The sequence below is a fragment of the Castor canadensis genome, chromosome 13 (genome assembly GCF_047511655.1).
Source record: "Castor canadensis chromosome 13, mCasCan1.hap1v2, whole genome shotgun sequence".
Taxonomy (NCBI): Eukaryota; Metazoa; Chordata; class Mammalia; order Rodentia; family Castoridae; genus Castor; species Castor canadensis.
The window spans coordinates 110,479,622-110,507,158 of record NC_133398.1 but is presented as its reverse complement, the minus strand read 5'-3'; positions in this window follow the sequence as shown (position 1 = coordinate 110,507,158).

Here is a 27,537-nt window from a genome sequence, read left to right as displayed (position 1 = left end):
TAGCTGTTGGGAGATTGCTGGGGGGGAATGAATTGCAGAATGGAGGATTACTGAAGGGAAAAGAATTGCTACAGGTGAATTGCTAGCAAGTCTGAGGACTCAGACTTTAAGAAAGCTAAAGAGAAAACGTGGGACAGTATGAGAAGATGACAAGGACATGTTTGAATTTGAGGCATTTTCACAACTGCCAAGCGACCTCCTAAGAAGTTGAAGTATTGTTGCAAACATCAGGATGGGTCTAGCCTAGGACATTAAATTGCTACGCAAGTGCTGATACATGAGTACCAAAAAAATCAAAGGAAAATTCATTCAGACACTAAGTTAGCAATTATTTTTTCGTGAAAAAGGTAAAAATCAGGAGTGTGAATATTCAGAAAACTTTTCAGAAGAGTTAAAGAAAGTGAAAATTCTGTACTTATAGAAATGTACATATAAAATGGAAAACAGTTCTTTTAGACACTAAGTTATAAATTGTCCTTTGTTAAAAGTATAAAATAAATAGTAATGTGGTTGGAAGTATAAGGAAATTGGAATTCTTCATGGGAGTACTGAAAGAACTATTAAATTTTGAGTATGAAAAAATGATAAAATAATGGAAGACATATTAAAATTATGCTCTCCATAGCATAAAGGAAAGATTATGTCTAAGTCTTCATGCATGAGCCTGGGAAATTTTAAAGTTACAATAAGCCTGGAGTGGCATAGGAATCCAAAAAATGAAACAACAACAAAAATTTCATGGCAATTATAAATTATTAGCTTGATCTCAACTGACTCTTAAGTGCTATTGTATTATGGTTACCACGGTAACAAAGTAATTGAAGAAAATTTCTAACATCACAATACAAAGAATATCAAATCAGCTACAGGTTGCTTATGTCAGCAATTGCAAATCAGTTTTTTTACAAATATGTACACAATGGGAAATATAAAGATAGAAAAAAGTGGTTTTCAAAATACATTCCACTATTCATGGAGAGTATATTAATATTAAAGAGAAGAAAATAAAAATTTCAAAGTGGCAAATGTGTAAATTTATTATAAATGTAAAATATTATTTTGATTGAAAAAACTAATAACACATTTTGAGGAAAAAAATTCAATTGCATATGTTAATCAATACTGCCAAATACCTAAGAAATATAACAAAGCAAGGATACCAAAGTTAGACTACTATAACATTCAGTAATAAAGATCAAATATAAATCCAGCACAAATGCAGAAAAGGTAAGTCATTCTTTCCTTGGTGGTGTTCAAAACCAGACCTGAGATCATAATTGCTACTTGGAAAACTTAAAGTGTGGTGGAGTTTTGAAACCTCAGGTTGAAAACACCAAACAAGGTCAACAGTTTTGTTTTCCAGAATGACCCTAGACGAGCATAAAAAATGTTCATAGAGATAGACTGAAATTCATAAAAAGAAAAAGGAAAAATAAGCATGCAGATGTTAGAGTAAAAAAATGCATCAATATGAAAATGTTAAGATATTATTAATTTGCAAGAAGACATAATAGAATGAATAACTGTCAATAATGGCTTTAAAAGGAATCAATTTGAACATTCTATCACCCAAATATTCTATCACCCAAATATTGTGCACACATGATCCACACTTAACATGAAGTTAAAATTGCAATGCAAAGGTTGCTCTTTGAGAAGGTCAAAAATCTTGTTTTCATAGTTCTACTTTAGGAAGTTTCAATAGAATGTCTGACAGTGCTGTCTATTTTGAATTCTATCTTTCATTAATAAAGAAGTAATTAATTTTTTAGAAAATGAAAACAACTGAAATGTAAAAGATAAAACTGACTGACATGGCTTGGAAATTATTACAGAGAGATGATAATATCTCAATATGATATACACATTTTCACATGAGAAACATTTTGTAAAATAAAATCAACATAACCAATGTAAAAGCTTGGTGGTAAGAGATAATAAGCAAGACTTGTTCTCCCCTTGCATATGAAGAGGACAAAAACCTATTCAAATCTGATGAATTTGGAGAACTCAAAAGACTTCTAATATTTTGAGGTATGACTCAAATATATTGGGCTGGCCAACATCATTTTCAGTGAAAGAGTGCTTAAAATGTATGGAAAACAATCAAAGTAAAAAGCACTTTCAGGTATTAACTTACAAGTCATATTATAATGAAAGAGGTAATCATTAATTTGGATGGAGCAGTCGTATTATATGTTCATAGAGATAGACTGAAATTCATAAAAGGAATTTCATAAAAAATTCATAAAAGTCAATTCCAAAAATTGAAAAAGAAAAGACAGATATTAAGAAGCTGTGAAGATCAAATCTAAATGCCATAGAAATCTATAAAGTTTAGCAAAACTATGTTATGTGGAAATGGCAAATTAATAGTTTGGTTTCAGTGGTTACAAAGCATGGAATAGTTGAGAGCTTCCAAGACAAAATAGAATTTTGAGGAAATTCCTGACATGACAAACACAAAGAAAATCAATTTAGCAACAGGATAACAATGCCTGGAATTGCAGATCTAAGAGAAGATTATCACAAAGACATAAATTTAAAAGAAAACTCCTAAAACTACATTTCAAAATTAGTTACAAAAATTACATTGAGAAGATAACAAAATTACTGTAGCAGAAACAATAACGTATATATGTGATACATAATTGAAAAATTAAACATTGCATTTTAATGGAAGAAATGAAAATATTCTTGATATAAATGAATTAAAAACAAAACATACAGAAAATAATAATTAGAATGCATAAACTCTACTGGAACTATCATAAGATAGGAAAGAACTTAAACCCACTGCCAATAGACTAAAGGAAAATGTTTTTTCTCAGACCATAAATGGACAGATTAAACTAAGTTGTTTTCTGTACACAAACATTATCAAGGAACCAGAATGTGAAGACAGCTTTAGTCTTCATGACGAAAAGTCCAAAAGGAAGGTCCACATTTCCATGTGTTATAATGGTAAGGAATGTCATACAAGATATATCCATAGAGATAGATTGAAATTCATGAAAAACAAAGAAATGAGTCACTCAGATATCATAGAACAAATACGTTGGTATTAACATGATAAAATGACTAATTGTAAAGACAATACAATGAAACGTAAAATTTTGTACATTGGGAGGAAAAGGACAACTCACTTGCTCTACATTTTAGAAAAGAAGGAAAACAGTAAGATTGAATTAATGCAAACTCCACTTCCACACTCTAAAATAATAATTAAAAATATGACTGTACCTAAATAGAATATATTATAAATAGGTCACACTAAAGGGAGGTTACATGTGAGAGGATGGTAAAAGAAGGAAGGTAAGAAGGTGACTTGACTATGGTCTCTCTATATAAGAATGAATGTAGAATTTTAAACCTGTTGAAATCACCAGGAACTGAGGGAGAAAGAAGAAAAATAGAAGAGATGAACCAATTTGAGTTATAATACATAAGTATTGATAAATATCATGAGGAAGCTCCCTGTATTGCTATCTTTTTTTTGATTGTTTGTTTTTGTTTTTATTTTTTTTTAATTTTTTTTCCTTTTTCTTTTACTATTCATATGTGCATACAAGGCTTGGCTCATTTCTCCCCTCTGCCCCCACCCCCTCCCTTACCACCCACTCTGCCTCCTCCCTCTCTCCCCCCAATACCCAGCAGAAACTATTTTGCCCCTACTTCTAATTTTGTTGTAGAGAGAGTATAAGCAATAACAGGAAGGGACAAGGGTTTTTGCTGGTTGAGATAAGGATAGCTATACAGGGCATTGACTCACATTGATTTCCTGTGCGTGGGTGTTACCTTCTAGGTTAATTCTTTTTGATCTAACCTTTTCTCTAGTACCTGTTCCCCTTTTCCTATTGGCCTCAGTTGCTTTTAAGGTATCTGATTTAGTTTCTCTGCGTTAAGGGCAACAAATGCTAGCTAGTTTTTTAGGTGTCTTACCTATCCTCACTCCTCCCTTGTGTGCTCTCGCTTTTATCATGTGCTCATAGTCTAATCCCATTGTTGTGTTTGCCCTTGATCTAATGTCCACATATGAGGGAGAACATATGATTTTTGGTCTTTTGGGCCCGGCTAACCTCACTCAGAATGATGTTCTCCAATTCCATCCATTTACCAGCGAATGATAACATTTCGTTCTTCTTCATGGCTGCATAAAATTCCATTGTGTATAGATACCACATTTTCTTAATCCATTCGTCAGTGGTGGGGCATATTGGCAGTTTCCATAACTTGGCTATTGTGAATAGCGCCACAATAAGCTATCTTAAACAAAATTGATATTTTTTTCTTTTACATAATTGGGGAACAGGATGGTGAAACATGTCCTGTCTTTTTTGGAGGGATTGTTAGTACCAGTGGGAAGGGGGAGGATGTGGAGAAAGAATGAAGGAAGGGGAATGTATGAAAAATACCCAAACATACAGTTATGTAAATGGAAAACTTCCAGGAATGTGTGAGCGGAGGAAAAAGAGAATGATGGAGGAGATGAAGTCAAGTATGGCATATTTAATATATTGTAAGAACCTTTGTAAATGCCACAATGTACCCCCAGCACAACAATAAAAAAGTGTATCATGAAATTCCAAGGAACATTACCAAAATATTTGAGTGTGTGATGTGAATTATCTGGTTGTCATAAGCTAAATTATAATCACAGTTCACAAAAAGTCCACCTGGGAGGAATTAGAGATATCAGAAGAAAATCTCTTAAGAACCCAAGCACATTTCCAAAGCACTAACTTTGGCCAAGCCAAAGAAAATTGAATTTTTACTCAATTTCTGAGATACATATAGGCAAAAAAAAAAAAAGGAAAAAAATCCTTTCAGATGTTGATGTAAAATGCCCTGTGTTGAAAGAATTAAAAATCAGTAAGTTGAACAAAGCAATAACATATTGAGAAATGGGTCTGGAAGTGCTGAAATAATAACAATACAAATCGATAAAATCATGAAAAAGTACTAAAGGATACAGTCAAAAATTACACTTCATAAAGATCCTGAGGAAAGCTGTGTCTAAATGTGTGTGCAGATTCACTCCTAGACAGTGTAACAATAAAATATATTATTTGGCAATAAAAATTCTGTTGTTTCACCTGGCTGCTAAGTCTGTATGTGAAAGTTATCAGGGAAATATAGAGTTTTTGTCATTTCACACATCAAATGACAATTAGCTACCTGAAGGAATGTAACTCAGGTTACAATAAAGATACCTGCACACCCATGATTATTGCTGTTTACTCACAGTAGCTAAACTATGGATCCAGACAAGATGCCCTACTGAGGGAACGGATTAAGATACGTGGAACTCATGTACAATGGAATTTTATTCAGCCATTAAGAAGAAAAAAATTTTGTCATTTGCAGGTAAATAGATGGAACTGGAAAACATAATCTTATGTGACGTTAACAAGGTTCACAAAGCCAAAGGTCACATGTTTCTATCTATGCAGAATACAGGCCTAATACCAATATAAGCAATATTATGAAAAACATCACACCAAGGGGAAATCACTAACGGGAGATGGAAGGAAAAAAAAGGAAGTTAAGAAGGTGAATATAGTTGATATACCCTCTATATAAGAATGAATATAGAATATTTAAACCTGTTAAAATCCACATAAGAATGAGACCAAAGTAGAAGAGGGGGAAATAGAGAGGAAGAACAAATTCAGATTAAAATACATATATACGTGGAAATATCATAATGAAGCTTCCTGTAGAGCTACATTATACAAGCGAAAATGTCTTTTTTTCAAAATGGAGAACAGGAAGGTAAAACTGGTGCTGTCTGGGTCTTTGCACTTTGAGAGGGAAGATGTATGGAGAGGATGCAGGAGGGGGATTATGGTGGAAATATTATGAACTCATGTGAAATGTTAAAACTGTTCAATGAATGAGAGAAGGGGAGATAAAGGTGAATGATGGAGGGAATGAATTCAACTGTGATGTCTTGTACTGTATTGTAAGAACTTTGGTAAATTTCACAATGTAACCTCAGCACCACAATAATAGAAAAGGTCCAAATATGATATTTGATCACAAGTTATCTATCAGGAATTACCAATGTACCAAACTAACACTTGATCAAAGGGAGACATAAATTTAAGAGGCAACTCTGTTTTGAATAGCTTCCAATATTTAACAATATAAAATGAGATTAAAGGTATTAAACATCCTTTCACGGCTTTGGAACGTTATGTTGCCCAACACCTAAATGTTTGTATTAATTTTATGAATATTGCAATAAATACTGCATTGATTACATTATTTATGTCAGCTGGAATTTTCCCATCTTTATAAATTTTCCTTTTAATAATCTATTTTGAGTGATTTTTCTTACAATCCTTTTTTATATTGTTTCTTTCAAAATATTCATTTTTATGTCTTTATAAATTATTTGTACTGTTATATATGTGTACATTATTTTGCTTGCTTTCATGGGTTTACATCTTTTCTAAGTCTTTTATACCACATCCTAGGCTCAAGCTGATGGTGAGTACATGAAAACATCTTAGTTTAATTACACACTGCATGTTCAAATCTTACTGAAATTACACATTTTCCTATTAACTTTCATCTACCCACTCTTTAATAACCACATTAGGCCTCTGTGACTTGGTAATATATTTTTCTTATTCTCTATTGTTGAATTTCAAATTGATCCCTGAACTTTGATAAATACTGTTTATTATAACTAGTTAATTTTATCATCTATTTTTGATCATTCTCATATATGATGAATGAAGTTATTAATATCTGTCTTCTGGAATTTCTTTGATTTTTCATGCAATTTTAATGATTCCTTTTTATCAATCTCTCATATTTCTGATTAGTATTTTTTACTTTTTCATAATAATGTTTTTCAATCTCAACATATTTCATTCTGTAGTATATAAATCTCTTTTTGTTTGAATTTTTCTTCTAATTTCTAACTTTACTCATGGAAATCTTTATTATCTTAATTTAGCCCTATCCAGGGACTGTGAAAATGTGCCCAAGTTGTTTTGCTTTTTCATTTGGGGATAAAAATTTCTTGTTCACTTTTCTAACATTGTTCTGGTGAAATCTAACTACCCAGTGCTTAGGAATCTTCTTAAAGGTGTCTGGTAATTAATGTTCTGCAGATAGGATAGTTTCTATCATTTCTAAATATTTATGCAAATTTAAACCTATAAATGACTTTTGGAAGTTTAATTAGAATATGTCTGTTATTTTCCTTTATTAGTGTCCTAATACATGGTGATTATTGTCTTCTGGACTCTTTTCAGTTTAAGTGTTATATCCATTTTACAACTTTCTCACATATATACTTATGACTACATTTGCTCCTCTAAATTAGTTCTGAACCCTTTCCTCAGAATGTTTATGTTCTAATGTCAAAATGTCATGTTTTATTTGCTTTAAATTTATCTGCTTTAAAATTATGCCAACAATTTAAACTTTATTCCCTGGATTAGGCCAATTCCGTCACTGAGAGTATGAGGCCATATTGTTTTGCTTTCATTTAAATGTCAGAAACTCTCACAATTCTGTTGTTAGGATAAACTTCATGCATTCTCAATAAGATCCAGCTTGGGCAAGAATGATAGTTTCCCTTTAAAGGTATCCTATTTTAAAAAAGCATTTCCTGGATTCCTGGTACAAAGTAGCTTTTCCTTGAACATTGAAAGTTGCAGTAGATATTTTTTCTAGGTTTTGGCATTTCCTTTATGATTATTTGGTTATATGATGAGTTGGTTGCTTAATTAATGTTTGTTGACACTACCTCCTTACCACTTTTTCTCTCATGTATCATTTTAGCCTTTCATTGTTCCTGTCAACTAATCATGGTTTATCTTTGTATTCACAATATATTTGCTTTAATATCTGAAAATATATACACATATATATTTATTCATATCTATTGTTAACTTCTGTAAATCCTTTATTTCTTATCTTAGTCAAATCTTTCTGCAGAATACATGTCCACCTTAATTCATTTTATTTTTAGGAATGTAGAAACTTCCACAAACTTCTGTTTTGTCCTGGTAAGAGTCAAATTGTCAAACAGGAGTTTATGTCACTTTAAAAATGCACCCTGTCCAGATTGCATGTTTTTCTCTTTGCTTGTCTTTTATAGATTTTAATTGAATCCCTGACTTTCACTGGTCCCAGTAGATTATATCTAGGTATTGACACCTTATTTTCATAATTATTTGGGCATATTTATTTCTGGTGGAATAATTATTTTATTTGTCTTCTAGATTCTTTTCTTTTTTAAATTATAATTTAGTTAGCTAATTTCAGTAGTCTCATATATACTTATCACTTTACATTGACTGTATGAAATTACTTTCTTATCTCATTAATCACAATATATTTTCTATCCAGATATGAGTATGCATTCTTTTCTGATTAATGTCCATCATTATTACACTAATTTACTCCTAACCTGAGAGTAGGAATATGTAACCACCTTGGTTGTCTTTCTCCTTCTGAAGTGAGAGTCTCATTAAGAATTTCAGTTGTGCTGGAAACCTTTTTGTGTGCAGAGTTGAGGTATCATCTTAGAATAATATTTTCTTTTCTGTGAGTTTGGCGATATACTTTATCTGTGACTTTGTAAAACTTTAACAGATATTTCCAAGCCATGATTTGTATCTATTTATAATCTGTGTATGTCATATTTTAATTTAAATATTCAATTCTGAAATTATTTTTGTGTTTTTATACTACTTGTAATGAATGTTTAAGCATATATTACCATATATACTTTTTAATTTTCTTAGCATTATAGGGAAATTATTTATTTTGTTTCTATAATCAGACTTCATATGTTTTATATGATAATGTTTTTGTTCCTCTTTTGTTATAATAATTTATTCACATGTGCGTATATTGTTTTGGTCATTTCTCCATGCTGACCCCTTCCCCCATGCTCTCCCCCCCCACCCATCGCTTCCAGGCAGAACCTGTTTGGCCCATATCTCTAATTTTGTTGAAGAGAAGATATAAGCATAATAAGGAAGACAAAGTGTTTTTGCTAGTTGACTTAAGGATAGCTATACAGAGAGATTGCTAGCATTGCTTTCATGAACAGATGTGTAATTAATAATATTAATTTATACAGAAATAGAATGTACAAAAGCTCTCTCATGGCATTGTTAATGAGCTCTTTTCCCCAACTGGTGTCCAGCAGAACTAACTGAAAGGAAGCAACTGAGGAGCCCTTCAGAGTGTGAACTCTGTCAAGCAATCACCACTTCCCAGCACTTATAGATTTGCCAGGAAGATGAACATCATAATGCTTGAATGGGGCAGAACAATGACCTCTTTATTCTGATATCCTGTCTCCTCCTGAACCTTATGCCAGGTCCTTTTGAGGACAGCCTGAAGGCCACATCAACACCCTATTGTATGCCACTTGTTGACATGTAGAGTTGGGAGTATATGCAGAGTGTGGGAAGGTTGGATTTCTTCCTGAGGCTTGTAGAATGTGCAAAAAATATCCACTCAATTGTCCCACTAAATTGGATTTCTAGAGACCTGTGTCAGAAGGATTTCTGAACTACGGAAAGTATGCTGTGAAGAGTAACAACACACACACACACACACACACACACACACACACACACACACACCACACCACACACTCACACCACTGTTTTTTTTTATTTCAATGAGCTTTGGTTTCTAGATTTGACCATGAACATATTGTGTTATCACCTTTTGCAGGTGTTTTATTTCAACCTTTTCTGACTTTTGCATTCCAAACTTGAGTAAGTCTCTCACTCCTGTAGATGGAACACTGATACTGTCATACCAGAGCTTTAGGACAAAAGCCACAGTTTTCAGACTCCCAAAATAAAAAGCTCTGCCCCTGTGTCAACACATCCATTAATGAGATGATTAGGGTGGTGAAGGAAAAAACAAATGAAGATTAGTGTCACTGAGTGCATCTTTGGGGTACTGACATGAGCTTCCAGATTATATAAGGAAAGGAAGAATTTGTAGTTAGACTTGATCAAAGTATGGTCTGGCTGATGATCATCTCAGGATAGTGGGGACTTGTCATGAAAAGAAAGTCATTGCTGTCTAGTGGATAGATTCAACTGTCATCATGAGAGGTTCATATATCAGACCAACTGTTATTGGAATCCAAAGTAACTGCCAAAGAGAGTAGCTCAAAGAAACAGAGACAGATTCAAATGGAAGTATAGATGCCAACCTTCATTCAGTTAACTTGTGGGACCAAGTGAAGATTCAGTACTTTTTAGCAACATTCATTTCTAACTACCTGTTATAATAATTTTCTCTTATCCATACTGGTTTCAACCATTAAGAATTTATGCTCTCTAGTTTTAGGTTGAATATTCCGGGCAATTTTTTTGGTGTCTACTTGACATCTAACTTTAACACAGTTATAAAAGAAATGTGTTCAAAAACCAACAACAGAAATTATTTCCACTTGGAATGCTTTGGAAACATCAACCACATCCTTGCATCCTTGAGAATTATTTTGTTATGTATCTAATGTTGACCCAATTAATAGCTTTTCATTCATATTTTTAAATCTATTCATGAAATTTCAAAATACACTGACAATGTTAATTCCTTCACTGAATAGTTGTTGATAGGGCTCAGGACATATCACTCCAAAATATGACTGCAGGAGACCAGAACATGACATCCTAAAATATGTTCCCTTGGTATAAGGGTTGTTTTGAGAAACTGAAGACACAGAAGTAACTATGAAAAATTAGCATTTTGAACACTTGTACAGCACTGGTGGGAACATAAGGTGGTGCAACCACTCTGGAAAAAAATTGGAGGCTTCTTAAAAATCTAAACATAGATCTGCCATATGATCCAGCAATCCTACTCCTAGGTATATACCTGAACGAATGTGACACAGGTTATTCCCAAGGCACCTGAACACCCATATTTATTTCAGGGCTATTCACAATAGCCAAGTTATGTAAATAACCAAGATGCCTCACTACTGATGAATGGATCACGAAAATGTACTATTCATACACAATGTAATTTTACTAATCCATAAGAACGAAATCTTATCATTTGCAAGTAAATGGATGGAACTTGTGAAATCATTCTGAGCAAATGAAATCTTATCATTTGCATTTAAATAGATGGAACTGGAGTACATCATTCTGAGCAATGTTAGGAAGACTCAAAAGATGAAATTTTATGTTCTCCCTCATATGTGGTCTTTAGATCTAGGGAAAATGCAGCAATGTTGTAGGACTTGGGTAATATGACAAGGGAAGAACATATGGGAGGTACAGGGTTAGATGGGAAACCCAAAACATGAAAGCATTTGATGTCCCCACTCCAGAGGTATTAATACAGAAACCTTAAAATGTCAGAGATCAACAAGAGAAGGGGTTCAAGAACCAGTGTAGAGATTAGTTAGAGATGAATCAACCTGGGTTGTAACACATTTGTACATGAAAGCAATGCTAGGAATCTCCATGTTTAGCTGTCCTTATCTCAACTAGCAAAAATGCTGTGCCTTTCTTATTATTGCTTATTTCTCCTCTTCATCAGAACTGGAGAAATACACAGAACAGGTTTTGCTTGGAAGCAAGGTGGGAAGGAGGATGGGGGGCAAGCAGGGGAAGGGGGTAGAGATGACCCAAACAATGTATGCACATGTGAGTAAATGAATAATTAAAAAAAAGAAAAAATTAGCCTTTTGTAGAAGGAAGTTACCTCTGTGAAGTAAACTTCTACTTGTAAGGGTGCTTTCCTCCACTGCCTCCTTAGAGTCCCTCAAACAATGGACAGCAACTTTAACATGCATAACTAGCTGCCAAGTTGGTGTAAAGTGTTTTTTTCCTAGCTTTCTCACCTTTCTCCACACTTTCATATTTTTCTTTGTTTTTTCCTTCCTTCTTTTTTCCTTGTTCCTTCCTGTCTCTTTCTTTCTCTCTCTCTTTTCTTTCTTCCCTCTCACTAAATGATGAAAATGATGGTATTTATGCCTGATGTTTAATGAGTTTCCTGAGATCTACTCTTCGTATTTTCTCTTTCCCTAGGTGCAAGAAGTGCACATGGCAATAAAGTATAAACTTCTGTTTATTTTTCTCTTCTTCATCTGTCATTTGTTCCAGGCAATTTGAGTTAAGTTTGAGTTAAGGAATATGACAGGTAAAAAAAATTTTATTTGTTCTCCCCTCTACTGTATATATATCAGGTACTTAAAAACTGCTTTTGCTGATTCTTTACTTGGGTTCACAAGGTAACTAAATGCAGGATGGAAATTTGATATCGTTGTCTTCATTTTCTATCAGCTCTTTTCTCTGAAAACTTTGGGCCAGATGCAGCTTAACTCTACACAAAGGTATGTTAATCATTCAAGGAGCGTCTGTCTAAAAAACTAGTGATATCTAATGATCTCATACATTTTCAAGGCTGAAGAGACAAAGATAAGAGTACTTGAGGTATTGTGCTGGCAGCTTTTACAAGTGTCCTGTTCAAAAAACCCCAAATGTCACCCAAAAGTCACATATCTACAGTCACCTTGGATTCCAGGAAGAGCAGAGCATTGCAGACAGAGACCCCATAATGAGATCACCTACAAGCAGAAGCAATGATTTGGTAGGAACCACATTGTCTCCTTAAGCAAGAAGGATTTCTTCCAATCAACTTGCTGGACCAGAACTGATATGATGATTAACCAGACCACAGTTTGACCAATATTGCCTAATTATGTGTGATTCTCACCCCTGTTCACTTCTTCCTCTATTTAAACTTAAAGCTCATATCAGTACCTCAGAGATGAGCCAGGATGCTTAATCACTTTCCTCTCCCCAGCCTAAGTATAATGATTAAAAGCCTTTTCTGCCTTCTCACCATTACTTCCACTTGCTTTCTTGGAATGAGTGGCATACCTGATATGTTGAAAATCCTAGAACAGAGATTAAGATTGGGACTCTAGGTACATGTATTTTCACAAAAAGAAATAGAACAGTCTCACCATATATTCTCATTTCTTTTGAGTCCCTGGTTCTATGGATGACTTGCAGCACTATTGTAGTGATGCCTTCAAGCAGTGCAACTTGAAATCTTTTATACTTAAGATGGTTAACAACTCACAAGGAGAACTGTTCCAAAGTGATAATCTCATGGGGAATGTCAGACTGAAGTGACCATGGAAATCACATGAAAAGGCCAACAAAATGTATAAAATACAAAACAATCTGCTCATCCAAACTGAAGGTCATAATAATGTAAAGAAGGTGAGAGATCATTATATCAAACGGGATAAACAAGGAAAAAGACCAACAAATGCATCCCAATTCACTCACTAATGCTACAGTCAGCATAAAGGCCAGATGCCAAGGATACTTGCAGAAATGGTGGAGCAGATTTTCTGCTTAGTGACAGATTACCATAAACTAGCGAATGTTCACAGTCCACCACTTTCTACTCTCCTCCATTGGAAATGAGAAGGCTTCTTCTCTTCTCAAGAAAAGAATTCAATAATTCAAGAACATAATATGCTACACAGACTTTTATTACAGATGTTGGAAAATTGTTTTTCTGTACAGAAGCTGTTTGTAATCACAGGGTCAGTGCTACAGTACTGCAAGTGAGTTATCTGAGGCACAAAATTTAAGGCAGCTGTCAGCCTGAGAATTGTGCAAAAGCCCTGGACAGCAAGCCCCTTCTTGAATTTTGTACCCTGAGCACTTTACTCACCTTCCATAGTCCTGATCCTGACTAAAACTTTAGGCTTTGCAGGCCACATGTTCTCATAACCACACACCTCTGCACTGTAGCACTAAACCAACTAGAGACAATGTGAGATTATGGATGTGGCTGTACTCCAATAGAACTTTATTTAGAAAAGTAGGCAGTGGACCAGATTTGGACCAAGGGCTATACTTTGGCAACTCCAGGATAATTGGGATATGTAAAATGAATACAAATATTTCTATATATGATTTGAACACAAACTTCATCGTTATGTAGAAAGTTTTTGTTATACCAGCAAATGATGTCTCTTTAAAAAAACACTTTTGGTAACCCTGCTTGAACTTACATAAATTCTGGAGAGAAGGTTCCAGAATTGGTATTTTAAGGTTCACTTACTCCTTCAAATAGTCATGTATATATTTTCACAGCTTTAAATTTTTTTCCACTCTTATCCACCCATTTTCTAGTTTGCCTGTCAAAAATGCTACTCATTCTTTAAAAGCTAAATTTAAAAACTACTTCCTCTATGAACCTGCCTCCCTATGCCTCATCTCCACACATCTTCACACACATACAAAAGGATTCATTGACAATATAGTCTTTGGTTTGGAACTCTATACTAAAATCCTTCAAACTGTTGTGGGTTATAATTAATATTCATGTGTTATGTCTATCTCCCCACTAGACTGTTGGGGAAGAATCATCTTGATTATTTTTCTCAAATAAGGGAGTATATTGCCTTCTTGATGGTCTTTAAATACATATTAAAATGAAACAAGTTGACTTTTTGGCACTTTTTTTTCTTCACGTTTTATAAGGTGCCACTTTAAAAACTCTTACTCACTCCACTGTGTGCCAAACGTTGGTTCCCTGAAGCCATGTGGAGGCATGTGTGGCAGACTCTTGGCTGGAGACCATGATCATAGTCCACACTTTGTTTTTAACAAGCTGATATGTCACCCACTGGTTAATAATTATAATCTAATTTTCTAATGCTCTGCAACTCATAATGAGGAATCCTAAGAGTCCAAACATGGAATTCTTTATTAGAAAAAGATTAATACAAACTATTTTTAGAGTTAATTAACAAAATACTATACTGCTTGTAATCTTGCTTGCAGTAGTCTAATGGGGAAAGGGAAGAAGGAGCACAAAGGTAACAAGCCCAGTCAAGATTTGTTGCTAGATATGAGCTGTCTCACTGTACAGTTCCCTCTTTTTACCAATAAAAAATTAAGAGCAATTTAGCTACAGAGTAAAAATATTTTGAATTATGCCTTTGATTTCAGTAAATATATATTTCCTTCAGAGATGAATCCATAAAGGAATATAAAGGCTAGATAGATTACATGATGGATGGATGGATAGATAGATAGGTGAAATATTTCTCATTAGACCCATTTATCCTACTTTCATTTATCTGACCATAATTATTTCAAGACCACCATCCATTGGCCAGGGCTAACATTCCCAGTTCTGATCATTTTTATTGCTTAAGGAAAGCCCAAAACAGAATGTGGTTGAATAATGAAAATGGAAAAAGTCCCTCCTATTAACACTAGTTAGCAATTACTCAGTGCATAATACAAGCCAAATCCTAAAGGGCTATATAGTAATATGCCTAATTCTTATGTTCAACAGCCAATGAAATAGATCCTTTTCATTACTTTACTTTAGAGATTTGTGTGAACAAGTACACACAACCTGCAAATGGAGGAGTTAGAGTTAGAACACTTTACATCTGGCATCAGAGCCCCAACTTGTAAGCACCTTGCCACATAATGTAAAATAAATATTGGTAGAATTTAAAGAATTTACCAAAATGAATTCAAGTCCCCATTTTTAGTGCCTGACACTACTTACCAGCTTCTAGTTAGAATTCCCTTATTAGATTTTATGTTTTATATTTTTTGGAACTTCCTCTATGGACTGCTTCTTATCATTGGGTTATAGGTTCTTTTATATTGGGTTATAGTCAGTTTTGCTACCATAACAAAACCTCTAAGCTCTTATTGGTTTAAAACAACATGCTGTGTTTCAGTTTCAGATGCGGGTTCACCACAGCAGGGCTGTAGGTCTGTTCCACATATTTTCTAATTCAGCCACCTTAACAAGTGGAATTGCTTCATGGCAAAGGAGAAGAGTAAGATTCCTGTGAAAATTTGTGATGCTTCCTAAGGTTTCTTTAAGAAATTCATATTCTACTAGCCAATACACATCAGTGGTACTGAGGCAGACTAGAAGTTGTAAAAGTTTGGGGCTTATATAGGTTCCCCAGACATGGCCAAGACCACACACACCTGGTCAGGAGCCACCCATGCCCCTTCCCACTCATTGACTATTGCATGGGAATCTCCTGATTCCTCCTTTTTAATAGATCAGTGTAAGTTTTTAAAGCACCTGCAAAAGAAAGCACTCTCTGCTTGCAGACTCCACCTGCTCTTCTCCATGATCCCTTGTGTTTCCCTTTCTCTAACATTTAATAAACCCCATTTACACCATACGTTATGCTTGGATTCTTCCATGTCACAATACAAGAACTGAAGTCTTCTGGAAACACAATACAATTGTGAGATGTTTTATTACTTTCCAGGGAACACAGCAAAACATACAGGGATAGTTGGGGATAATTATTTTTTATGAGGAAAAACAGAGTAATTTATCATGAAAAGTGATTTTAATCTACCAGTCTCTTTCCAATATGCATCTAGTTCTCATATATAGTTGCTCTACCAACACTTTTTAGTCATTAGGTACTGATTTAGCAAGCCCTAGATCTTATCATTATCCACTCCCTGGCTGAGGGTTTCATTTGAATTGTACAATAAGAGCCTCCAAGGTTCTTAGTCCCACCCTCTTTGAGATAATGGAGTTTTTATCTATTCTTGTATTAAGAACACAAGTCATGTTATGTCCAGGACATCATCTTCAAGATGATGAAATAAAAATCCCTTTGATTTTGGGTACCTTTGGTACCCAAGCGAATCCTTCATGAGTTATGCAAAACAAAGAATGTAAGTCCTAATGCAAGGCCTCAGATATTTAAAGAGCCTATTTTCCTCACATGGTATAAACCCCACTAGGATGTACTGGGATAGCATAGTCAAGAGCCCATGTTCCCTCCAATTTCTACTTCACCATTTAAACAGCATTCTACTTCATACTTGCAAGAAATCAACTGCATCTGTAGCAGTCATATGTTCCACACAGGAAACAAGAAGGGCTTAGAATATGCACATAGCATACTCCATTAAATTAAAGTAACTTGTTTGTCCATAAATTAATTTGCCTCTTCTGCTTATATCTCAATCAACAAAATTGAATTGCTTTGGCTTCTTTATGTCCAAAGAAGTCTGAGGTTGATAACTTTATTACTTTTAAGTTTTTACTTTAAAATAATTACAGTCATAAGAAGCTGCAAGAATCACACCAAGGGGGTGGGGGCAGGGGGGAGAAATGAACCAAGCCTTGTATGCACATATGAATAATAAAAGGAAAAAAAAATAAAGGAATTCTGCCTATCAAAAAAAAAAAAAAGAATCACACCAAATGGTCTTATGAGCCTCTATGATGTGTCCTTTAGTGGTAACATCTGACATTGGTTTCTATATGGTGTTGACTTCAATTCAGAGATAAAACTTGTACTCGTTCAGTAAAAAAGATTATTACAAGATCACTTTTAGTGCTCTTATAAACTGATTTAATTTGTAATTAAGTGTATCTCTTATCTACTTTAATTGGTCTTAACAAATGATACAAATGCATGTGTTATGCTTCAACATTTCCCTATTACATGGAAAACTGGAAATGAGAAAATTCTCATAAATTGACATTCAGTATATTTTTATTTCTCAGGAAACTGTATGTGAATTAGTGTCCTCTTTCATTACCATAGGAACATGAAACAAAAGAATGAAGCATGAATTTCTTTCACAGAGTAAAGCCCAACAGGACCCAAAGTGATAATGAAGACCAGTAGTTTTGATTAATGACTAAAATGAACAATTAATCCATTCCAGCTTCCTCAACCGAAACTTGGCTTTCTTCTGATCACTTGCTTCCTTTTTCTCCTTAGTCTGATTACTTTTCACTTCTTAATATTTAAGAGTCTTTTGCAGAGTTCCCTTAAAATAACATTTTGGATGTTTTAGGAAACACTAAGGCAACAATGGAAGAAGAGCTGAAATGGCTTGTGAGTTGTATCACAAGGCAACAGAAAAACTGTTCATACACAATCAAGTGTTGCCACCAAAAAAGAATTCTTAAAAAGCAAACAGTAAAGATAGTTCTCACCTTAATTCATTCTTCCTCTATAAAAATAAAGAGGTACTTTTACATCTAAATATTCTGTATGTTTCTTTTGTCAGTTTAGTCTGGGAATTTCCAGTTGTTTCTTTCCCATTTGTGTTTATCTTAACATAAAAAACTAATCTAATCCCAAAGGCACCCAAGTCTTATGATGTGGAATGGAGCCCATTGGCAAAACATAATTCCCCTTTTTTCCCAGCCTGGTAGATGAGTTTGAGTGGATTAAGCTGATTTGGACCAAACCAACAATGGTTTACAAAGGCTGATAGTGAGTTCAGTATCAGAAAAGAAAACATTTTTGGATGTCCTCTTTCTGAGAAGGAAGGAATCACTAAGGAAACCCAAGGAGTAGAAAGTTTAGCAAGTTTGCAGACCATAAACTGGCCTGTAGCTATGTGTCATTTGGCTCATAGAGATTTTATTTTTTTTAAATTCATTCCTAATGTCCAAAGCCAGGAGATTTAGCATAAAAATCATGACAGTTGGTATTTCTGGGGATATAAAAGCATCTGTGGAGACAAAACTTATATGTGGCAGTTCTTGGTGAGAATGGAGAAGATGCACCCTGCTTACATGGAATGCAAGATCTCCAGTTTAGCATTTGCTCATCCCTTGACCTTTTCACCCTCAAATATTACCTGCTTGGCCTCTGTAGGCAGCTGAATGTGTGTCTCCTGATGTACACCAGCATTTACAGTTTTCCAGATGATATGAGAATGCCTTGACTGAAATAGCCAGGCAAGAGTTTGAGCCAGCAGATCACTTTGTGGCATGAAAGTGTGCAGAACATCTTGAGTCAAACACCCCTTTGCTGGGATGATTACATTCTAGCTACAAGTGAATGAAAATTCCAAGAAAACAAGATGTATGGACAGAATTTCTAATAAGCATATGTCAATGATTTCTGCCAGGAAATTTAGGGACTCTTCCAGGTGTTCAAGGTCTATTATCAACCATTTAAAAAACATTATTAGCCTTAGTGGGAAGGTAAGGCCAAATTCACAGTGCCTGATTAGACATGATTTATCTCTAGCATCTAACGAGATTCTCCAAGAACAATGGCATATCATGGATAGGGCCATGAGAGTAGAACCCCAGGTGCAGTCAATAAGAAAGAGGTAGGGGTTGGGGTGTGGTTCAAGTGGTAAAGCATCTGCCTAGCAATTGTGAAGCCCTAAGTTCAAACCTTGTACCACCAAAAGAAATGTCAGATGCTGGCAGCTCATGCCTGTAATCCTACCTACTCAGGAGGCAGAGATAAGGAAAGTCAGAGTTTGAAGCCAGCCCATGCAAATAGTTTAGAGACCCAATCTTTAAAAACCTATCACAAAAAAGGGCTTGTAGAGTAGCTAAATGTGTAGGCCCTGAGTTCAAGCCCCAATGTAACAAAAAAGAAAAAGTTAGTGCCTATAGAAAAGTTCAACACAAATAACAGTCACAAAATACAGTCTATTTTAATTAACAGCATATGCCAACAAATCTGAGTGCTGTTCATCTATAGAGATAGTCCTCTCTAAATAGTAAAATGTATTGGTAGTTACAGTTGAATTTTAATAGTAATGTGTGTCTTAGTGTGTTTTTGCTGCTATAACAGAACAGTACAGATCAGGTCATTTACATTAACCAGGAATTTATTCACTTATGGTTCTAGAGGCTGGAGAAAACCACACTGAGAGGCTGGCATTTGGCTAAGGTCTTGGTATTACATACTTCTATGTATCTGTGACCAAAATACCTGACAGAAAGATTTAAAAGAAAAAAAAACTTTTTTGAACCACAGTTTCAGAGGTCTCAGTTCATCTTGTGAGGGAAGGCAGGGCTGAGCCGAACAGTTCACATCATGGTGAATAAAAAAGTAGATAATAACACAGAAAGAGGCCAGATACAAGATACTCACAAGATCCACTCCTTGTTACCAACTTCCTCAGCCACCTTCCACCTTCAATGTTTCCAGAAACCTCAAAAATAACACCACCAGCTAGAGACCGAACCCCCAAACACAAGTCTTTGTGGGGGACACTTTGTATCCAAACCATATTTTGCCCCAGTTCCCAGAAAGCTCATATTCACCTCATAATGCAAAATACATTCATCCCATCTCCTTGAGTCCCCATCATCTTAAAAGTTCCATTATTATTTAAACATTCAAGGTCAAAGTCTCTTCTGAGAATCAAGGCAAACTCTTAGCTTTGAGCCCCTGTAAATAAAAAATAAACAAGTTACATACATCCAAGGTACAATGGCACAGAGTATATATCCTCATTTCCAAGGGGAGGAAAGAGGTCACAGAATGAAGGAACGTGACAGAAGACTGGAAACACAGGGAAGTCCTGTGGCTCTATGTTTGACATCTGGAGCACATGCTGCAGTGATGTGAGCTCCATTGGGGCAGCCCCACCTATTATTTCCAGTCCACTTGGCCTCTCACCTGAGATGGCTTCATTCATTATCTATGGCTTTCCTCAGCAGATATTCCATGTTCCTGGCATCTCTAATATCCTGGACTCTCCTCTGCAGATTCAGCTTCACCTCATATTTTCACAGCCTGCACTCTGAAGGGTTGCCTGAAGGGACTCCCACCTTGACAAATTGCTTGCCCTAACAGTTTGTCCTTTGAAAGATGACTGGATGTCTCCATGACCCTGTAACACTTGCATTCTGAATAACTGATAAATCAACATCACATGGACAATACCAAGGTCTGCTGCCAGCTTGAACAGTATTATGATTCCATTGGAAACTGGATGCAGTGGCCTCTAAGTGCCCAGGTAGCTGAACCTCAGAAGATATTTCCCTAGGCATCCTTGATGCACTTGGCATCCCAGCAGCTCTCCCTTCTCATGAAGTCTTTCAAATGAGTTTACAAGTTTCCACCCTGAATCCAGCAATGAGTGTGGTCTGGCCAATTCTTGAGTAGTCCTCAAGTTATCTTTCCTAATGGCCCAGTTTAAAGTGCTTTCTTCTCCTCCTTCTCCTTCTTCCTCCCCTATCTCTTTTCTCTCCTCCATCTTCTTCTTCTAGTACTGGAGGTTGAACTCAGGGCTGTAAATTTTCTAGGCAATTGCTCTACAGCTTGAACCATGTTCCCAGTTCTTTTACTTTTCTAGTTTGTGTTTCAAGTAAGGTCTCAGACTTGTTCCCTGGCCAGCCTCTGACCTCAATCTTTCTACTTCAACCTCCAGAATAGCTGGCATTATAGGTGTGTACCAGCACTCCTGGCTTTGGCTTCTTTTCAATGGTGCCAATCTCTTTAATGGTCAAACCTAACTTGTCCACTTTAAATATGTTCCTTTTCTAGCTAGACTGCCAGTTTTTCAAGTCTTTCTGCTCTGCTTTTTGCTCCCAGTTCTCACTGTAAAGCTGGCTAAAAGCAGTCATCAATAACTATGCCATAGCTTGATGCTTGCTGTCTTAAGATTTCCTATACCAAATTATTTAGTCCACTACGTTTAAACTCAGCCTCACTCAAATACTCAGGGCACAATAAATGTAGACAAATTCTTTCCTACAACTGTGCCATGCATGGCCTCTAGTACAATTTCTAATCTGAAACCTCATGAGCTCACCCTTCACTGTCCACATTCCTGTCAGTGTCCTGGTTTTCTGATCTCCCACCAGAATCTACCAGAAGCTTTGAGCTTCTCTAGCACATTTTAACTCTTCCACATTCTTCCTACAAAGTTTCCAAAGACTTAAGAACCACATGACCAGGTTTAATTAGACACAGAAATGGATGCACTTCTTGGCACCAATTTTCTATATTTGTTAGCTTTCTTGTCACTGTTACCAAATACCTGAGGAAAACAACTTAAGGGATGGAATTATTTATTTTGACTCAAAGTTCAAAGGAGTCAGTCCATGGTTGCTTGGTCCCATACTCATGGGTGGGACATCCTGGCAGTAAAAGTGTGTGGTAAAGGCTATTCATGATTCATCACACAGGAAGCAGAGATAGTGGATGAAGGAACATGTCAAAGCAAGAGATAACCCCAAAGAACATGCTCCCCAGTGACTTACTTCCTAACTAGGTCCACCTCCTACCTGTCACCACTTCTCAGTAATGCCAACATATGGTGAGTTCATCAAGCATCAATCCATTTTTTTGAGAGCCCTCATGAACTGAACACCTCTGGGAATACCAGTTTGGGAAATGCCATCTTACACCCTACCAGGAGCATGCTTCACTAATCTGTTATGTGTTTCTCAATCTAATCAAATTGACAAGATCTACCCTCACAAGTTACAACATCCATGAATATCCATATTTGGGTTTTATGTGCCTGTTAAATTATATTTCTAATGTATGCTAAGATAACCACATAAATATTGAAACATGACATTATCATCCCAGTAGTATCTAAAATCACTGTGGGAAATCCTGGCACAGTGGAGCAAACATAGTCTGAAGATCAAGTTAGTGTTGAAGCTGGAGCTTTGCCATCTCCAATGTAAATGACCTTTGAAAGTCAGTGCATCCAATAAACGTGATGATTAGTGGAAAATATAGGTGCATTACTTAATAGGAGCCCTACATTATTTAGGTGCTTAATAAACTATACCTGATAGGATGCAGTTGATGCTTCACATTTCAAATTGCATTCTCTCTTTCAATACTTCTCACTCTCTATAGTAATTGCTGTTTTGTTTCTGTTGTTTGCAGTGCTGGGATTGAATTTCAGACCCTGCACATGTTAGTCAAGCACTCTACTGCTGAACTACATCCCAGTCCTCCATCTAATAATCTCACACACACAAAGATGGCCCAGTTTTATGCAAAACAATGTGTCATTGCTATGTTTTTTCTTGAAGCAAAAACAAATGTGGACACCATAGCGGGCGGGGGCAGGAGACAAACTGGAAGTTTCTGCCCCAAAAACTGACCGCATCAGCCACCTGTCACCCAAGAACCATAGGCTTTCAGGTCCTCAGTCTCTGCTTAGCACAGTTGAGGGAGTAAATTATTTTTTATTCAATATGTTAGTTGATGAAAAGTTTCACTACTTACCACACCATGCCTTTGCTTTCTTGATTTCTCTCATTTTATTTATTCTTATTGTGAGAATATATGTAAAGCAAGAATCACTCTGATAAGGGAAACCCTTTCTCCTAGGATCTCAAGAAAACCCTCAAACAGGTTTCAGATGAAGGTCTCTTTATTCTTCTCCTATGACCCATTAACTCAGCTCTTCATGAGTGTTTTCTAATCATCCCTCAGTCTTTCACCAAAGTGGCACACACTTGCATTTTATTTATTATCTTCTTGGGGGACATGAGCTCTGAAAAAGAAAGTAGGTTAAAAATAAGAGCAGAAATCAATTGCTGTAATCTCAACAGTAAACAATGATTTTAGTTCATATTTTTTCCAGAGACAGAAAAGTGCTTAGAGTTTTAATTGTATGGTAGAAGTTTCTAAAGCACTTAATTAAGATGTCTGAGGCAGACAATGAGAAATATGAGGGTCTCCTGGTATGATCACTAGGCAGGCATTCTGCAAACACACATACACACCCCAAAGAACAGGTTTCTGTTTCAGCCTCTTCAGAGGTCAGCCCCACTATGTTGGAAGAACTTACATTCTGTCTGAATTCACACAGACCTGAATTTAAATCCAGGCTTTATTTTTATTAAAGGTAGGACCAAAGATAATTAACTTCTCCAACTCTAAATTTCCAGCTATAAAAATTGAGATAATGCAGAATTTTATGGAAATAGACTGAGAAAGTATTCTGCTTAGTCATTACTGTATGTCAAACAATTTTAGGATTTGGCATAAGCATATTTATGTTATTATGCTTATGAATTTTGAGACTCATTAGTTCAGGCAGCAGAGCCAATATGGCATTACTGAACTCCACTATGTCAGGAACCACAACTGAGAAGATATAAATGCCTGGGAGTGATTTGAATGCCTGGAAGCTTGAGTTTTCCAATGACTTCTGCACTTTAATGGCTGGCACCTGAGCCAGAATGACTGAACTGGTGAGAGGCTCACTGATTTCCCTCTCAATCTTACAGCCTCACCATATGATTTTTTTCCTCCAGACTTCTCCATTATGGTGACCTCAATGTAGTAAGGATTTTTACACAACAACCTGGAATGACAAGATGAATGCTACAGCAAAAAGGTGGAAGCTTGTGGCTTTTTAAAACCTGGGCCTTAGGAATCACACAGTGCTCTACAGGTGTTGCAATATCACTGGATCTTCACACAGGGCTATAGAGCAAAGGCCTCACATCAATCCTCTGCTGTGGATAAATTTGTGAACATCTGCTCATAAGTCACTCTTCTGTCCATTAATTTGTTATGTCATAACATCCCTCTTTACACAAGAGAATTTTTTTTGGAAATAAAGAAAGTGAACTATATTTTCTAGGATTACACAACTTGTAAATTGTGCAGCTAGAAGCAGACCTCAGGGTAGGTGACTCATTATGCCATCTACTACACTTTGCAGAGTGAATAAGGGAAAAAGCACTCAGATATGTATGGATTTGGTTTCTAATATTAGGAAGATCTGAAAATCATTGACAATTTCAGCTCACTAATTATAGCATATATGTATAAATAAAACTTGTCTGTGTGCCTATGTGTATGATTGTATAATTAAGTTGTGTTTATTTGGGTTTCTTTTTACAAATAGAAAAATACATTTACATATCACATTTGCACAATATGTTCTGTGAAAATATTCTCTTGGCTAAATTCTCCCTAACAGACAGCTTTTCTACAGACCATTAACATTTATTTATATCATGACAATGCAAATCAGTTTCTCAGGTTCTGTCATGATGAGCTGTGTATCTGAAAGTTGACTCCCTATTGTCTATTTTAATTCTCCCCCCATGAAAAATAACATTAGATCAATGTGTGGAACAGATTGGTCTAAATTTAACCTTAATATTCTTGTAGAAGAACATTTTGGGAATGATTATGTGGTTTAGCCGATTGGCAACAAAAAGATCATTGGGGGCATGGGAAGGATTTTTCTAATTCATTTGAGAGATTCATAGAAATTCTAACCCTCTGACTTTATAAAGATCTGAATAGGAAAGCAGGTTTCCCAGGTGATTGCTAGCAGCTCTGAAAAAAGAAAGGCTAAAGATAAAACCCATACCCACAGAAAGACATTACCAAGAGAATCACAGAACTCCATTTCAGTAGATGGTGGGTGTGCTCCACCCTGACCTTTTCCACACTAACACACCAAATTGCTAGATGTATTGGCTAAGTTCAAGCTGGGTTACCAAAAGTGTTTTTTTAAAGAGACATCATTTGCTGGTATAACAAAAACTTTCTACATAACGATGAAGTTTGTGTTCAAATCATATATAGAAATATTTGTATTCATTTTACATATCCCAATTATCCTGGAGTTGCCAAAGTATAGCCCTTGGTCCAAATCTGGTCCACTGCCTACTTTTCTAAATAAAGTTCTATTGGAGTACAGCCACATCCATAATCTCACATTGTCTCTAGTTGGTTTAGTGCTACAGTGCAGAGGTGTGTGGTTATGAGAACATGTGGCCTGCAAAGCCTAAAGTTTTAGTCAGGATCAGGACTATGGAAGGTGAGTAAAGTGCTCAGGGTACAAAATTCAAGAAGGGGCTTGCTGTCCAGGGCTTTTGCACAATTCTCAGGCTGACAGCTGCCTTAAATTTTGTGCCTCAGATAACTCACTTGCAGTACTGTAGCACTGACCCTGTGATTACAAACAGCTTCTGTACAGAAAAACAATTTTCCAACATCTGTAATAAAAGTCTGTGTAGCATATTATGTTCTTGAATTATTGAATTCTTTTCTTGAGAAGAGAAGAAGCCTTCTCATTTCCAATGGAGGAGAGTAGAAAGTGGTGGACTGTGAACATTCGCTAGTTTATGGTAATCTGTCACTAAGCAGAAAATCTGCTCCACCATTTCTGCAAGTATCCTTGGCATCTGGCCTTTATGCTGACTGTAGCATTAGTGAGTGAATTGGGATGCATTTGTTGGTCTTTTTCCTTGTTTATCCCGTTTGATATAATGATCTCTCACCTTCTTTACATTATTATGACCTTCAGTTTGGATGAGCAGATTGTTTTGTATTTTATACATTTTGTTGGCCTTTTCATGTGATTTCCATGGTCACTTCAGTCTGACATTCCCCATGAGATTATCACTTTGGAACAGTTCTCCTTGTGAGTTGTTAACCATCTTAAGTATAAAAGATTTCAAGTTGCACTGCTTGAAGGCATCACTACAATAGTGCTGCAAGTCATCCATAGAACCAGGGACTCAAAAGAAATGAGAATATATGGTGAGACTGTTCTATTTCTTTTTGTGAAAATACATGTACCTAGAGTCCCAATCTTAATCTCTGTTCTAGGATTTTCAACATATCAGGTATGCCACTCATTCCAAGAAAGCAAGTGGAAGTAATGGTGAGAAGGCAGAAAAGGCTTTTAATCATTATACTTAGGCTGGGGAGAGGAAAGTGATTAAGCATCCTGGCTCATCTCTGAGGTACTGATATGAGCTTTAAGTTTAAATAGAGGAAGAAGTGAACAGGGGTGAGAATCACACATAATTAGGCAATATTGGTCAAACTGTGGTCTGGTTAATCATCATATCAGTTCTGGTCCAGCAAGTTGATTGGAAGAAATCCTTCTTGCTTAAGGAGACAATGTGGTTCCTACCAAATCATTGCTTCTGCTTGTAGGTGATCTCATTATGGGGTCTCTGTCTGCAATGCTCTGCTCTTCCTGGAATCCAAGGTGACTGTAGATATGTGACTTTTGGGTGACATTTGGGGTTTTTTGAACAGGACACTTGTAAAAGCTGCCAGCACAATACCTCAAGTACTCTTATCTTTGTCTCTTCAGCCTTGAAAATGTATGAGATCATTAGATATCACTAGTTTTTTAGACAGACGCTCCTTGAATGATTAACATACCTTTGTGTAGAGTTAAGCTGCATCTGGCCCAAAGTTTTCAGAGAAAAGAGCTGATAGAAAATGAAGACAACGATATCAAATTTCCATCCTGCATTTAGTTACCTTGTGAACCCAAGTAAAGAATCAGCAAAAGCAGTTTTTAAGTACCTGATATATATACAGTATAGGGGAGAACAAATAAAATTTTTTTTACCTGTCATATTCCTTAACTCAAACTTAACTCAAATTGCCTGGAACAAATGACAGATGAAGAAGAGAAAAATAAACAGAAGTTTATACTTTATTGCCATGTGCACTTCTTGCACCTAGGGAAAGAGAAAATACGAAGAGTAGATCTCAGGAAACTCATTAAACATCAGGCATAAATACCATCATTTTCATCATTTAGTGAGAGGGAAGAAAGAAAAGAGAGAGAGAAAGAAAGAGACAGGAAGGAACAAGGAAAAAAGAAGGAAGGAAAAAACAAAGAAAAATATGAAAGTGTGGAGAAAGGTGAGAAAGCTAGGAAAAAAACACTTTACACCAACTTGGCAGCTAGTTATGCATGTTAAAGTTGCTGTCCATTGTTTGAGGGACTCTAAGGAGGCAGTGGAGGA